This window comes from Manis javanica, chromosome 10 (assembly GCF_040802235.1).
Source record: "Manis javanica isolate MJ-LG chromosome 10, MJ_LKY, whole genome shotgun sequence".
In the NCBI taxonomy this organism is placed as follows: Eukaryota; Metazoa; Chordata; class Mammalia; order Pholidota; family Manidae; genus Manis; species Manis javanica.
Window position 1 is genome coordinate 113325699 of NC_133165.1, and position 15000 is coordinate 113340698.

The 15000-nt window shown below is 51.2% G+C and overlaps 1 long non-coding RNA gene across 2 annotated transcripts; it reads right to left on the reverse strand.

Annotated features, from left to right (window-relative positions):
- Positions 1-6076: 6076 nt before the first annotated feature.
- Positions 6077-14265, reverse strand: LOC108386341 (uncharacterized). Of its 2 annotated transcripts, none has more exons than XR_012121624.1 (5): positions 14163-14265; positions 11969-12049; positions 11434-11758; positions 10263-10340; positions 6077-9238 (listed from the first exon to the last, which is right to left on the reverse strand). It is a non-coding gene; the product is annotated as an uncharacterized lncRNA (long non-coding RNA). The 2 variants fall into 2 exon arrangements; XR_005058265.2 differs by lacking the exon at positions 14163-14265 and adding an exon at positions 12136-12165.
- Between the last annotated feature and the right edge of the window lie 735 nt (positions 14266-15000).

Genomic DNA, 15000 nt, shown 5'->3' on the forward strand with positions numbered 1-15000 from the left:
TTGTTCACTCGAGTGAATTCAACAGACACTGCCTCCTTTGTGCAGGCCCATGCTGGGCCCAGGGGTGCTTTCTGGCCTTGCCTTTCTGGAAAGCTCTTAGACTCCTTGTACTCTGACCCACCAGCCTGCCGTGGGCAGAGTGTCCTGCAGTGTGATGCCAGCCAGGCCGGAACAGCTGGGAAGGTCCTGGAGGTGGAAACAAGGTGGACAGACAGGGTCAGCAAGGCCAGGGTGGCTGGTGCATCCAGAACTGCAGGCACAATGTGTGATGTGAGGTCACCCACTGGGACCTGGGGGATATGCGGAGCCCTGGAGGATTTAGGCAGGTGGTGGTGGGGAGGATCAGCTAGTTTTAAAAGAGAACAGGGGACAGCGTGGAGAGAGGGACAGAAAGAGGGGTCTACTACCAGATTACAAGGCTAAATGTGACAGCAGATCAGATCAGTTAGGTATTACTTCAGCTTTAACGATGACAATTTTAATATTACAAAGGAAGTAATCAAGTCAGGAAGCTTGACTTCAGGATGTGCAACCAGTAACCTCCCGTGGCTGGGTGCTTCCTGGGCAGTGTGCTTCTCCACGGATACCTTCCATGCCGGCAGGAGAGCAGATAACCCCCTGCCTCATTTCCCTCCATCGCTTCTGTTTTTCTTCATGTTCTTTATCATTCCTGGATTGATAATTATCATGAATGTGGACCTGTGATGCTGGACTTTCTTCCGCTTACGAAACCTGGAGGTGACCAAGTTGGCTTTTTCCTTTTAACCATCCTCACCGGCTGTGAAGAATTTCCACACAAGACTTTTCCTGGAAAGACTCATCACCTAAATGGCATTAAGTCAACTAAACGTACTTACTGTTGAGAATAAGGCTATAAGTGCTAGTCCAGCAAATAATCCTGCAAAATCAGAATTAGGATGGAATCTTTCTGCCTTGTATTTCTATTTAAATTATTATATTCATTTGTAGAATCAAAAAGGAAATATCTTTCCTCCTAAAGTTATGCTATTACTGCTTCTCTTAAGTTTTTATTAACTGTCCATTTCTTTCTTACCTATTTGAGAACCTCTTCATACTTGTTTCTGTACATAAAATTAACATCATTAATAATTAACATAAACTACTGAAGCATTTTACCCTTGCTGTAACAAAGCCTGTCTGTGTTTACACCTCAACCCTGTGACACATGTCAGTGTATAAAGCACAAAGGAGATTTCACTCCTGGTTACATCTGGAAGCTTCCCTAACAAGTAGTCCGCCTGCCAGGCCTGGCCTCACGCTGGTATTGGCTCCTGCTTGGCTGTGTGACCACAGTCCGTGGCCACAGTTGGGAGGCCAAACCTGGTGCAGAAGTGGACAAAGGCTGAAACTGAAGCCAAATCTGGGGTGGATTTTGTCTGCTTGGGGTACCCTCAAGTCAGGACGTTTGCTTATGATCTCTGGACTGTGATGACACCCACGTCACCAAAGACCCCTTGGCTTTTTATTTGGAAAACTGTCCAACATACAGCGAAGTTGCAGGAATACACAATGAACCATCGGATTCACCAACTGCTATCATCTGACACCCCCTTCCTGTTTGCTTTTGCTGAACCACAGAGAGTCCGCTGCAGATGTGAACCTTTCCCTCTAAACACTTCACCACATACCTCCTAAGAATAAGGCCATTCTCCTCCAGGCCGCTGTCCGATGATCAAATTCAGATACTTAACACTGATGTGATGTTATTATCTAACACCCGGGCCACATTCCACCTGTGCCAGTTGCCCCCGTCATGTCCTTCCTAACTGTGGTTTGCTCTGACCCGAGCTTGAATCCCAGCTCGAGCATCGTGTTCACTTGGCAGATCTCTCTAGTCTCCTTTACTGCAGACAGATTGAATCAGAGGGTGGGTGAGGGGCTGGCCCCCTGTTGTCACCTGCCAGCTCTCTCGGTGGTAAAGGTAACTTTACTTTGATGCTGGGTGATTGTCCGAACTCCTAACGAACCTTCTTCCATCTGTTACTGATCCTTGCCTGGATCAATTATCATTGAGGTGGTTTAACCAATTCACAAGATGCTTTGGGGAAAAAAAAGATCTTTCAGATCATTCCTCAGGGTTCTCCTTCATGCCGAAGAACAGAAATTCCCCACAGGCCCCTTGGCCTTCTGTGCGTGTGTTCTGTCAGCTGAGAACCCCCTAGTCCACTCGGATGTTTGATCCTTGGGAGAGGCTGGGAGGCCGGGCAGAGGAATCATTAGTTTCATGTCGTAGAGGAGGAAGCAGGTCCGGAGGGTCGGTGGGGGGCGGAGAAGAGGTCCTCCCGGCGAGTCTCCGGGCTGCAGCCCCTTCCTGGCCAGGGCAGGAGTTTGGAAGGAGGCCTGCAGGCTGACTGCAGGGCAGGATTTCAGGGTCCAGGCTAGAACTGCCCAACTCCTGGCAGCCCCCTGGTCCCCATGACCTGTGTAGGACCTACACTGCCAGATTTAACAGATAAAAATAAGGGATGCCCAGTTAAATCTGAATTTCAGATAAACAATGAATAGTTTTTCAGTATAGGTATGTCCCACATACTGCACTTAAACATACTTATTCTAAAAAATTATACTAAAACCTTACAATGTTTGGGGTATTTGGACTGACAGTAGGGTTGCCAGGTAAAATATAGGACACTCAGTTTTATTTTATTTTCAGGGAAACAGTGAATAATTTTTTCCACCCAGATGTGGGGAATTAAGACACTTGTGGCAGATTTTATCACATCTAAGAAATGAGGCTGGTGAAGTCAGTGGGCCTTGACTGCTGAGACAGCCTTGACTTCTGAGAGTAGCCTGATAGCCTAGAAGAAGGGACTTAAGTCTGGAGTTCTAGAAAGCTCCCTCTGGCTATAGGGGTGAGGAATGTGGGCAGAGGGGAGCAAGACTAAAGGCCAGGGGCTAATCAGAGGATTAAAAGGCACTCAGGAGGCACACACGGGGGCTGAGCCCCACCAGCTGGGGAGGGTGGGTGGAGGCTCCTGGTATGGCAGAGGGCAGGTTTGGGGGACTTTGGGGAAAGCCTGGGAGGCAGTGCAGTCGAGCACCTTAAGTCGGAAGGGGCTGGGCCCAAGGAGAGGGTGGCCCTGGGAAGGAGGGTACAGAGGTTGGGGCGGGAATATGCAGTGACCACCTAGGAAGCCTTTCTGCCCAAATCCCTCCCCAACCTCATTACTTCTGTAGGAGTTGCTGGCTGAATTTCTGGCCGGGGGTCTCCCTGCACCCAGAGCAGGGAAGCTAGAACAGTGAGACCACTCACCCGCCCCAGCCCTGGCCCGGTGTCTGGGAGGCCTGTGAAATGATTTGTTAGGAGCTTTCGTATTATTCTCTGCAGGTATTTGCAATTTGAAGAGAGAACTTATTGAAAACAAACACAAACGTGTTGGCAAAACTGGACAGCTACATATAAGAGAATGAAACTGGATTATTGCCTAACCCCATACACAAAAGTAAACCCAAAATGGATCAAAGACCTGAAGGTAAGTCATGAAACAATAAAACTATTAGGAAAAAACAGGCAAAAATCTCTTGGACATAAACATGAGCAACTTTTTCATGAGCATATCTTCCCGGGCAAGGGAAACAAAAGCAAAAATGAACAAGTGGGACTACATTAAACTAAAAAGCTTCTGTACAGCAAAGGACACCACCAGTAGAACAAAAAGCCATCCTTCAGTATGGGAGAATATATTCATAAACGACAGATCTGATAAGGGGTTGACATCCAAATTATATAAAGAACTCACATAACTCAACAAACAAAAAGCAAATAAGCCAATTAAAAAATGGGCAGAAGATCTGAACAGACCCTTCTCTAAAGAAGAAATTCAGATGGCCAATAGACACATGAAAAGATGCTCCACATCGCTAATCATCAGAGAAATGCAAATTAAAACCACAATGAGATATCACCTCACACCAGTTAGGATGGCCACCATCCAAAAGACAAACAACAACAAATGCTTGCGAGGTTGTGGAGAAAGGGGAACCCTCCTACACTGCTGGTGGGAATGTAAATTAGTTCAACCATTGTGGAAAACAGTATGGAGGTTCCTCAAAAAACTGAAAATAGAAATACTATTTGACCCAGGAATTCCACTCCTAAAAATTTACCCTAAGAATGCAGCAGTCCAGTTTGAAAAAGACAGATGCACCCCTATGTTTATCGCAGCACTATTCACAATAGCCAAGAAATGGAAGCAACCTAAGTGTCCATCAGTAGATGAATGGATAAAGAAGATGTGGTACATATACACAATGGAATATTGTTCACCCATAAGAAGAAAACAAATCCTACCATTTGCAACAACATGGATGGAACTAGAGGGTATTATGCTCAGTGAAATAAGCCAGGTGGAGAAAGACAAGTATCAAATGATTTCACTCATCTGTAGAGTATAAGAACAAAGAAAAAACTGAAGGAACAAAACAGCAGCAGACTCACGGAACCCACGAATGGACTAACAGTTACCAAGGGGAAAGTGAGCATGGGTGGGAAGGGAGGGAGAAGGGGGAAAACGGGGCATTACGATTAGCACACATATTGTAGCTGTGGGGGACACGGGAAAGGCAGTATATACAGCGAAGACAAGTAGTGACTGTGTAGCATCTCTGTACGCTGATGGACAGTAACTCTAATGGGGTATGTGGGGGGACTTGATAATAGGGGGATTCTAGTAACCACAATGTTGTTCAATTAATTGTACATTAATGATACCAAAAAAAAGAAAAAGAAATACACACACACAAAAACAAAATCCCAGCAGCTTCCAAACCCATGACAGACAGAGCCCTTAATGGCATCAAAGGGAGGGTCACTGGGGAGGTCTCCAGGGTCACCTTGTCAGTTCTGCAGAGGACTCCTTGGAAGGCACATGGTAGGCCTTGGCACAGTCTCTGTGTGAGCAGAAAGTGAGGTTGATGAAACAGGAATGGGCGTGTGTGCACGTGTACTAACCACCAGTTCTCCTGCAAAGTATGTGAAGCACAGTCCCAGCCTGGAGGATCTCAGCTGAGCTTGGGAGCCCCCTTCCCCAGGATATCTGTCTCCATCTTACGGAGGAGAACCCGAGGCTCAGAGAAGGACGAGCCTTGCCCAGGTCACACAGCTGTTGAGGGTTGGGGCTGCAGTCTGAAGCTGGTCTATTTGCTTCTGAAACTCACCTTCCATGGCCAACTGCCCCTGGAAACATGCATCTGTTTCCTTCTTCCTGTTGGCCTGGGGCACCTTACAGTGGATGGCAGGGATGGACACAGTGGTGGCATTCTTTATCACTCCCTCCTAATTCTGCCTTCTCCAGATCAGAGATTTTCAAATCTTGGCTCTTGCTGTGTGACATTGGGTAAATCACTGCCCTCTCTGGGCCACAGTTTCTTTGGCTATGAAATGGAGGCTCATTGATAATCTAGAACAAAGGTTGAAAATGCTGGCCAAAGGAGGGCACACAGCCCACAGAAGAATCTGTTCTAGGTTTTAGTTGCATTTGAATCAATCGCCAAGTTAGGATTTCTGGCTTCTTGTTACAAATCTGACACTCTTGCTGTATCAGCTTCCAGCTGGGGGCCCAACAGGCACTGGATTTGCAACCTCTGAGGGAGTAGATTCTAAGGTCCCCCTGACGTGCTCCCATAGGGTGTAAATCTCATGTGCTTTGCTCCCTGAGAAGCATCAGACTGCAGTTCTAGGCTTGGCTCTGCCCCAAGCAATTATCTGACGTTTGGCCGGCCACCATTCCTCTCTGGGCCACATTGGTAAACAGGGACCATCACAGACTGCTGCTTCAGAGGCCCTGGGGAGGATTGACTGAAATGCCAGTTATAAACCTGCTTTACGAAGCTGTATGTGCAGACAGGAGAAAATTAGACCTAGAAGCACCATTACCTGAATAGCTATGGGGTGCTGAGGGCTAGGCTGTGGAATCAGAGATGAACAGGGCTTTGTCCCCAGGGACACACATAAGAACCAAGCTGAAAACAGTGGGGAGCAACCCCAGATCCAGGCCCTTCACTTGTGGGTGAAATCAAGGTAGACGTCAGAAAGGAGCTCAACGGCCACCACCAGATTCATTCATTCATTTCTCCCATCTTTACTGAACGCCTGCTATGCTCCAGGCACCATTCTAGGTGTTGGAGATACAGGGAACAAGACAGACAAAATGCCTTTGAAGAGCTCACATTCAATGGGGGAAACAGAACAAATAAGAAATAATAATAATGATAATAATAAAAAGACATTTAAGGTCAGGTGGAAAAGGAAAGGTGAAGTTGGCCAGAGGGATAAGTTGGGAATGGGAGCAGCTATTTTATATAGGCAGCCTTCCTGAGCTGATGCCATTGGGGGAAGTCAGCCAGGGAGCCCTGGGGGTAACAGGAAGAGTACTCCTGGGGGGGAGAACAGCAAGTGCAAAGGCAGGGGCACGCCCGGCTTCTTTAAGGAGCAGCAATAACGCTGGTTTGTTCCATTACTCTGACACTAGCTTTGATCGCTTGGCTCAGCCCTGTCTGCCAGGCTTCTCCCTGTAAAGGTCCTTTGTTCTTAATAAGTCATCTATGGGATGATCCTTTGAAACTGTCATTACTTGATTTGACTTAATCCTCATAGCAACCCTATGGCAGTTTTAAAACACATCTGTAAATTCTTTGACGTTCCGCCCTCAGCGAGATGGGAGTCTGTGTCCCCTTCCCCTTGAATCTGGGTTCTGTGACTCGACCAATAGAATGAGGCAGAATTGACACTCTGCCATTTGTGGGGGGTGGGAATTGGTGGCCTCCACTTCCTGTCTTAGGATACTTGCTCTTGAAACTTGGCCACCATGCTGTGCGGAAGCCCAAGCAGCCCGTGGAGAGGCCCATGCAAAGGGGAACCAAAGCCTTTGACCTTCAGCTCAGCTGAGCTCCTGGACAACAACCAAGAGCCACAACTGACAGCCAGCACCAACGTGCCAGCCATGTGCGTATATCCTGGAACCAGGTCCTCCAGCTCCCAGCTGAGCTACCCCAGTGAACACCCAGTGGAGCAGAGATGAGCCATCCCCCAAGGCCTGCTCAGATTTCCCATATGTGAGCAAATTAAAAGACGATTGTTGCTTTATGCCACTGAGTTTTACGGTGGCTTGTTACACAGTGATAGTTAACTGGAATAAACTGCGTGCAGAAAGGGTCCTCAGGTGAGCAGCTGAGGCGGAGGGCTGGAACAGTTCACCCAAAGTCTCACGGCCAGCTAGTGGGGGACCTGGCAGCTGAAGTCAGCCTCGGAATGATGTATTTTGATGAACAGAAAGCCTTAATTTTAATGAAGTCCTGTGTAGCCATCTTTTATGGTTAATACGTTTTGTACAGATATATTGTTCTGAAATTCTCTTTTCATCTATGACAGCATAATCTCTTGATGTTAAACACATGAATGCACCATCACATGGAGAACTAGTGCTTATTTGACCAAGCTCCACTAATACATATGTAATTCTTTCCTGATGTTTCACCATTTTGGGCAAAACTGTGGGGGAACGCCCTTGCACATCCATCTTTGCACTGTTCCAATTATTTCCTAAAAACAAATGTTTAGACATGGAATTGCCTGGGCAGACACAGAGAGCAGTTTAGAAGCTTCTAGTAACAGAGCCAAACAGGCGGCAGGCCCTCACCGCTCAGGCGCGAGTTCCCGGGGCTGCCGTCACAAACTGCAACCAACTGGCGGGCTCCAGTGAACAGAGATCTCTTCTCTCATGGTTCTCTCGTGATTCAGGAGGCCAGGAGTCTGGAATCAAGGTTGGTCTTCTCTGGAGGCCCCGAGGGTGGCACCTCCCTAGGCCTCTCTCCTAGCTTCTGGGGGTTGCCCACAGTCCTTGGCACTTCTCGGTTTGTGGCTGCATAACCCCACCTCTGCCTCCATTTTCACACAGCCATCTTCTTCACTCATCTGTGTCCCCTCTTCTTCCAGGGACACCAGCCATTGGATTTAGGGCACACCCTCAAATCCAGGATGACCTAGTCTTGAGATCTTTAAATAACTACATCTGCAAGACCTACTTCCTAGTAAGGTCACAGTCGGGGTAGGTGTACCTTTTGGGAGGACACTATTCAGGGTACTGTGGGGCTGTGTGCCACTGGCCCGGTGTTGGGGGCAGACGGCATGCTCCCGGTTTGAGCCCAAGCTGTGGGCAGCCCTGAGGCTCAGGGTGATCTGGGCGGGCCAGTCCCCCCGTGGCACGAGCCTGGCTGACAGCTGTTTGTGTGAGGTTCTGAGCAGCCCACTGGGAGGGAACTATCCTTGGGAGCAGAAGTGGGGCACCTGCACATGACACCGCTCCAAGTGCCCTACATGGTGAGTTGGACCCCAAAACAAAGTTAGCCCCTGAGGGAAGGGGCAACTCCAGGTCAAGCTCACGGGGTCCATCACTCGCACTTGTGACCCCTGGGGCCCCGGCTGCCTGCTATGGGAAGCCAGCCTTACGTGCGGGGCCATCTTGCCATAACCCACATGAAACCCACCGGACTCATTGAGCAGGCCAGTGAGGGCAGGGCTGACTAGCGCAGCCTCGATCACTAAGGAAATCAGGGTCCAGCCTGCAGCAAGAGGGAAGGAGGGCCAGGAGGGACCCACACCCGGGCTGCTCTGATGGACAGGCTGGCCGACTATGGGCACCGCGGGTCCCAGAAGGTGTAGGACCCGGAGTGCTCCTGGCTGGAGAGCTGGTGTTGCTGAGGGTGTCCTGTGCGCCAGGTGCTGTTACAGGTCATTTAATCCCCACAGTAAGCCAGTGTGGGTTACAGGGGGGAAACTGAGATGCTGAGCTCTTCAGCCACACATCAAAGGTGACTCGGCCAGTGAGTGCTGGAGGGGACTCAAAGCCAAGGCTGGCCGGCCCAGGGTCCAGGTCCTCAACTACCACCTGGGCAGAAACCTGACACAAGCCAGCTACACAGGAGCTTAACTCACCAGATCAAAGGAGGGGCCTTGGGGGGGTTTGCGGAGGGCCATAGCCAGGTCCCCCTTCCCACCTCTTTGCCTCTCTCTGCTGGGGAGCTTCATCTCTCCTGCCGCTGATGGGCCACTTCCCACAGGGAGGGGCCACCTGCCATCCAGCAGGGCTTCCCAGGGAAGGACCCTGATTGGTCTGTTTTGTCATGTGTCCATCTTTGGCCCAGTCAGTGTCACCAAGGGGCTGGCTGTCTCCAGTTGGCCCAGTTTGTGTCCGATGTCCTTACTCCTTAGCCAGTGACCCTGATGAGAGAAGCAGTGTTAAGTGGAGGGTTGGCAACTCCCATTGGGATGGTAGGGTTGGTACCAGGTGGGTGCAGGAGGGGTCCCCAGGAGAAGTGGCCAGCACAGTTCAAGAGGCCAGCACAGTTCAAGTGGCCAGCACAGTTGAGGTGAGCTGGTTGCCACCCCAGAGGGGGTCACCACTGGGTCCCAGGGCTGGAAAAGGTGCCGTTCCTGACTTGCTTTGTGACCTTGGGCAAGGAGAGGATGGCAAGGTGCTCTGAGAACCTCAAGCCTGTGTAATTTTATGCAAATGAAAGAGAAAAGGAGCCACTGCAGCCATCTGCCCTGTGCAGGTGGCTGGTGCCAGCCGCTTGGCCTGTTGGGACAGATAGGATCAGAGATACTGATCTGAGCTCTGCTCTGTTTCCCCTGTATTTTCCTCCTTCCCTCTCCCTGTGCTACTGCCCTGGGGGAAACACTGGGCGGAGCCGAAAGCCAGCATCCTGTTTGGTGTGGGAAGAGGACCCCCAGTTCCCTGAGAACACAGGGAGGAAGAAAGGCCCCCCAGCCTTGATTAGAGAGTGGAACCAGCGCTGGGACAGGTGGGGGGAAGCAAAGGGAGGCCTGCGGACCCTGGAGCCAAAGGGCCTGCCCCCCCCACTACTGCCGGCCCGCAGGGGCCTTGTGCATGTGAGACCCGGGTGCCCCTCTGGGAGATGCCCCCACCTCTGCCCCACTCTGGGATCAGGGCTCGGCCAGTGGCCACACTGGGTTTGCACTCTCACCTCTGCTGGGTTCTTGAACAACAGGACAATATGGTTCGAATGTCTCCTGCTTTCTGGGGGCCACACTGCTGGAGAGCTGGGCTTTCCCATTGTATAGGGGACCCCAGGGCACAAGCAGTCTCTCCCGAAAAGCCTCCCAGGCCCCGCAGGGATGAGGAGGCAGCAGGAGCTGCTCAGTTTCAGCCACCCTGTGCTGACTTGTGAAGGTGGGCGTCCTGGCAGAGACCTGGGAGGACCAGCCCCTGGCGCCCGCTCACCTGAGACAACCAAGACTCGAGAGCTGAAGCTGTGTTCCCTGCCGGGTGTGCAGAGTGGGGCTGAAAGACTGGACCTGCCTTTTAGAAAACAGAAAACAGTGTTTCTTGCACAACCGTGTGCATGGAGATTCATACCCAGTACCCACCAGTGACCTCATTTTATTCTCAGATTGACGCTAGGAGGCAGGAAAGCCTATCTCCATCTTACAGATGAGGAAAGTGCCACTGACTCAGAGCGTCAAGGTGCCTGCCCAGAGTCACGGGGCCCTGAGCAGATGCCCCCAGGAGCACCCAGTCTCGAATTGGATCCCTCTTTCTCCCAACTTCCGTCCTCTCCTTTCTGCTCCTTCCTTCTGTCACTCATTTGCCAGTTTTACTGAGTGCCAATTATACCCCTCACGCCCTGTAAGATCCTAGAGCGTGCAGCAGGTACATCAGATATAACAACGGTCTGCACCTTACGGAGTCTTGAAAGGACCCAGTCAGATAATCTGTCCTCTTTGGAAGGAAGTTTCTATGCCCAGCCACTCTTGACTGGGGAGTTAAGCCCCACTTCCTAGACGGTGGAGTAACCACAGAAGTTATCTGGAATGCTTCTGCTCCAGGGAATTGTCTCCCCTTTTATTTATTTATTCCATCATTTCTTAATATCAGTATGGACTCATGAGTATGTTCTTCAGAAATTCTCCTTCATTGGGTTATAATGTAATCCTTTCTTTCACTCAAATCGTTCATCTTTGGCCACTGATAGATCTTTCAGACGGCCAGTGTGCCTTTAACACAGTGGGTGTGTTTAAGCACTTCCTGAGTTCCTGGCACAATAAGGTGTACCAGGCTCATCTTGTATAATTCCTGCCCTAGTCCTAGCCTCAGCCATTCCTCCCAGGAGCCTGGGTGCCTCTGGTCGGACAGTGGTGTCAGAAAGCAAGACCTGGCTGAACGACATCCCAGTGTATGAACATGCTTTGTTTATCATTCACCCATTTATGGATATGTAGGTTGTTTCTACTTTTTGGCTATTATGAATAATGCTGCTCTGAACCTCTGTATATTTTTGTGTGGACATATGTTCCCCTTTTCTTGGGGATATTTCTAGAAGGACAGACCATGATTCCGTGTTTACCTGCTGAGGATGTGCCAAGGCTTTCCCAGGGTGGCTGCATCATCCTACCTTCCCACCAGCAGCGCTTGAGGGTTCCAGTTTGTCCACATCCTCCTTGACCTTCTCACGACTAGTCTTTCTGATCGTAGCCATCCTAGTGGCTCTGAAGCGGTGTCTTATTGTGGTTTCAGTGCATCCCTAATGATTGGTGATGTGAGGCGTCTTTTCCTGGGCTCGTTGGCCATTTGCATATCTTCTTTGGAGAAAGGTCTCTTCAGATCTTCTGCCCACTGTTAACTGGGTTCTTTGTCTTGCTCACTGCTTTTGGGCACCCCTTTCAATTTGGGACCCGAGGGGTGTGCCTCTCTCAGTTCACTGTAGTCCGGATCTTCATCTGAAAGGAAAGAACAGGGTGCCATGAGCCTTAGTAATGCGGTACCTCATCATTTCCCAGAGGTTTTTTTGGGGACCAGGTGTGGGGTAAGGATGGGGCAACAAGAATGAGGGGTCCCAGCTCTGGGCTGGTGTGTCCTGGTGTGAGCAGGGCAGGGGGCCAGCGGCATGCTGTCATCTGGACACTAGGATTGGGGACCATCAAGGGTACCTATCATTGCACAGGCCCCAAGGGAGGCAGGGAAGGCTCATCACACTTCTGGCTACGAGGACGCTCCCGGGGTTCCTGCAGCTGAAACAAAGCAGGCAGAATCTGTGCATCTCTGCCTTCACTGGCATCCCACCCCTCCACGACCACAGGGGCCCTTGAGTGCTTACCTGCCTCCTCTCAAGGCCACCCCCTGCCGGTGAGATCCAAGGTGCTTGTCCCCAAACCAGTTTGTGCCTATTATGTCATCACTGCAACCCCAGTGTAATGAAGTGTTATGTAAGCTGTTGACACTCGAGGGCAAACAGGAAAAGCCTGGTGGTGTCTGTGAAAATAAACTTGAGCCCCATGGGAAAACTTGATATAGGCAAGTGGCCTTCACAATTTCTGCAAATGTATAGAGAAGACAAGTAATGACTCTACAGCATCTTACTACACTGATGGACAGTGACTGTAGTGGGTTTGGCGGGGGGCACTTGATAATATGGGTGAATGTTGAAACCACAGTGTTGCTCATGTGAAGCCTTCATGAGATTGTATCTCAATGATACCTTAATTTAAAAAAAATTTCTGCAGATGAGCCGAGAGGGAGGATTGCTAAATATTGGGAGGAAATCATGACCATCTCCAGGAATGTCTGGGGTCCCCATCAGCAGCTTCTCAGGGAATGTATGCTTACCCAAGTTAAAGCCAACTGGGAAGGCACACATGTGCCATTCATTGCTTACGGCCTCTAATTCCATGACCTTCAACAACTGACCACGCACGGTCTTGCAGGTCAAAAGAGCTCGACTCCATGACAGCATGTGCCTCAGGCGCCGTGCGGGGAGGCAGAGACACGAGACACCAGTGTCAGGAAAAGGAGGGAAGTGGGGGGCGGGGCTGCAGTCTTGGCTTGTCTCCCACCGGCTTGGACCCACACAGCAGCCCTGCCGGGGGGATGTGGGCAGGGTGAGCAGCCCCATTGCCCAGAGGCCGGAAGTGAGGCCCAGGAAGGACAGGAGCCACACAGGGCCAGTTGATGGACTTGCCGCGTGGGGCCCTTTCCATACTTCTGGCTGTGGCCCCGACACAGAACAACATTGGTACAAGCAATGAGTCCAGAGGGAGAGCTGGGTAGGTGCCCGAGGAGCCAGCCTCCAGGATGCAGATCCTCCAACAGCTGAGAGCTGGGCAAAGAACAGACACAGGTTCCACTGCAGAGGCCCAGCCCCTCCCGGCCCTGGCTGTGACCTCGGGCAGTGGCTGGAGTCTGTTCTCCACTCGCAGTGAGGAGAGACCTATGTGATGTCCCCCCCGTGGCCTGTGCCCCCTCCTCCATGGGGGTACTTGCCTGGGCTGTGTTAGGGAGCCAGTAGCGAGTGCTTTTGAAGCAGAACTGCTGCCCAAGCCCCTGACCCTCAAGGGCTTTGCCAGCCCTGTCAGGTCCCTTCCCTGTCTCTGACCCACAGATGAGGAAAGAGACATGATTGGTTGTCGAAGATCTTAAGGACCAGCCAGGGGACTCAAGGCGTGACAGCGCAAGAGTGGTGCTGAGAAGGCATCTCTCATATTTATTGATGAAATGGTTGTTAACAACAATATTGGGGTTTCCATGCACAATCATTAATCAAGTCCAACCCTCAACAGTTTCACCTTCTGAAGGATAACGAACAAATCCTCGTGGTGAACGAACACAGAAACTCTTTCTGTCTTGGCTACTGTTTCTGTCTTGACTACGAATCATGAACCATAAACAAACCATCAAGGCAAATATGATTATACATATGATTTTTATACTTTATATATAAATTCCCACACAGCCCAGTCCCCGAGGCCCAGGCTGCTAGCCAAGGTGTGACTCCTGGCCCCAGGGGAAGGTGCCCAGGCTCTGGGATGCCAAGTGTGCCCCTGGGGGCCTGGTGGCAGGTTCCCACATAGTCAGGGAGCTTTCTCTGTCATGGTGACCTTCCCTCTCAGGGCCTCAGTGTCCTCCTCTGTGAAAGGTGGACAATACCCCAGCTACGGGCACCTGCAGGGTAGTTGGGAGGATCAGAGGAGTGTGTTCTCCACGTCCCAAACTCCTTTCACTCCAGGGCATTTCCAGGGGTTGGTCGATGTGAGCCCCTGGCTCTTCAGTTGTGTCCTTAAATTGATCCCTTTTTTCCTTGAAAAAGAAACCTTGCATCGTAACAAATAGAGAACAAGTATCACTTACCAGAAACAGGAAGTAACCATAAAGATAAGCACAGTGGAAACAATGTGATCAAATTCTCCTGGACGATGCTGCCAGCCAGAGTTTTGAGCAGAGGCCTTCTCCCTGATGGATGAGGTGGGTGTGGAGCCAGTTATGCCAGCGGCGGCCAGGCGGCCCAGCACCGGGCTGAGGTTGCTCCTCACCCTAGGCAGAAGGCAGGAGCTTTCCATGGGCGTCACGTGAGTTAATGCCACGTCCAGGCGGCACTAAATGACCCAAGGCCTCCAGGCCACCCCAGGGGAGGCGCCCCCACCTGGTAGTGTGGGAACGGCTTGCTGGCAGACACTGAAGTGCCTCACACAGAACGGCGTCGGGCTGGTGGCCTAATGCTCCCCCAGCCCTCAGCAGCTCACCTGGGCGGGTCATCCCACAGGTGTGTTCATCTGTGGACATTAGTACCTGGCCACTCTGGGTTCTTGGTCAGTCTCTTGCAGCCAGGTAGCAGAAAGCCAAGCCCTACAGCTCACTACTGCTGGGAGTGCCAGGGGCGGAGGACCAGCGACAGCCTCCCCAAGCTCCTGCCCCCCAAAGGCCCTTCCTGTCTGGACACACCCTCTACCTACAAGGGGACCTTGTGTGCACTCAGCACACTGCACGGAGGCCTCCGTGGGCCTGCCTGGGTGGGAGGGCTCAGGCCAGAAACAGTGGCTACAGAGAGGGAGAATGGCCCAGCAGCAAGGAGGAGGGAAGGCCGCGCATCTCCCATGAGCCGGGGAGCAGCCCCGTGACGTCACAGCCCCCCCTGACCTGTCCGTGCCCCTGGCCATAGAGCAAAGATGAAGAGGAATGGAGGAGGTGA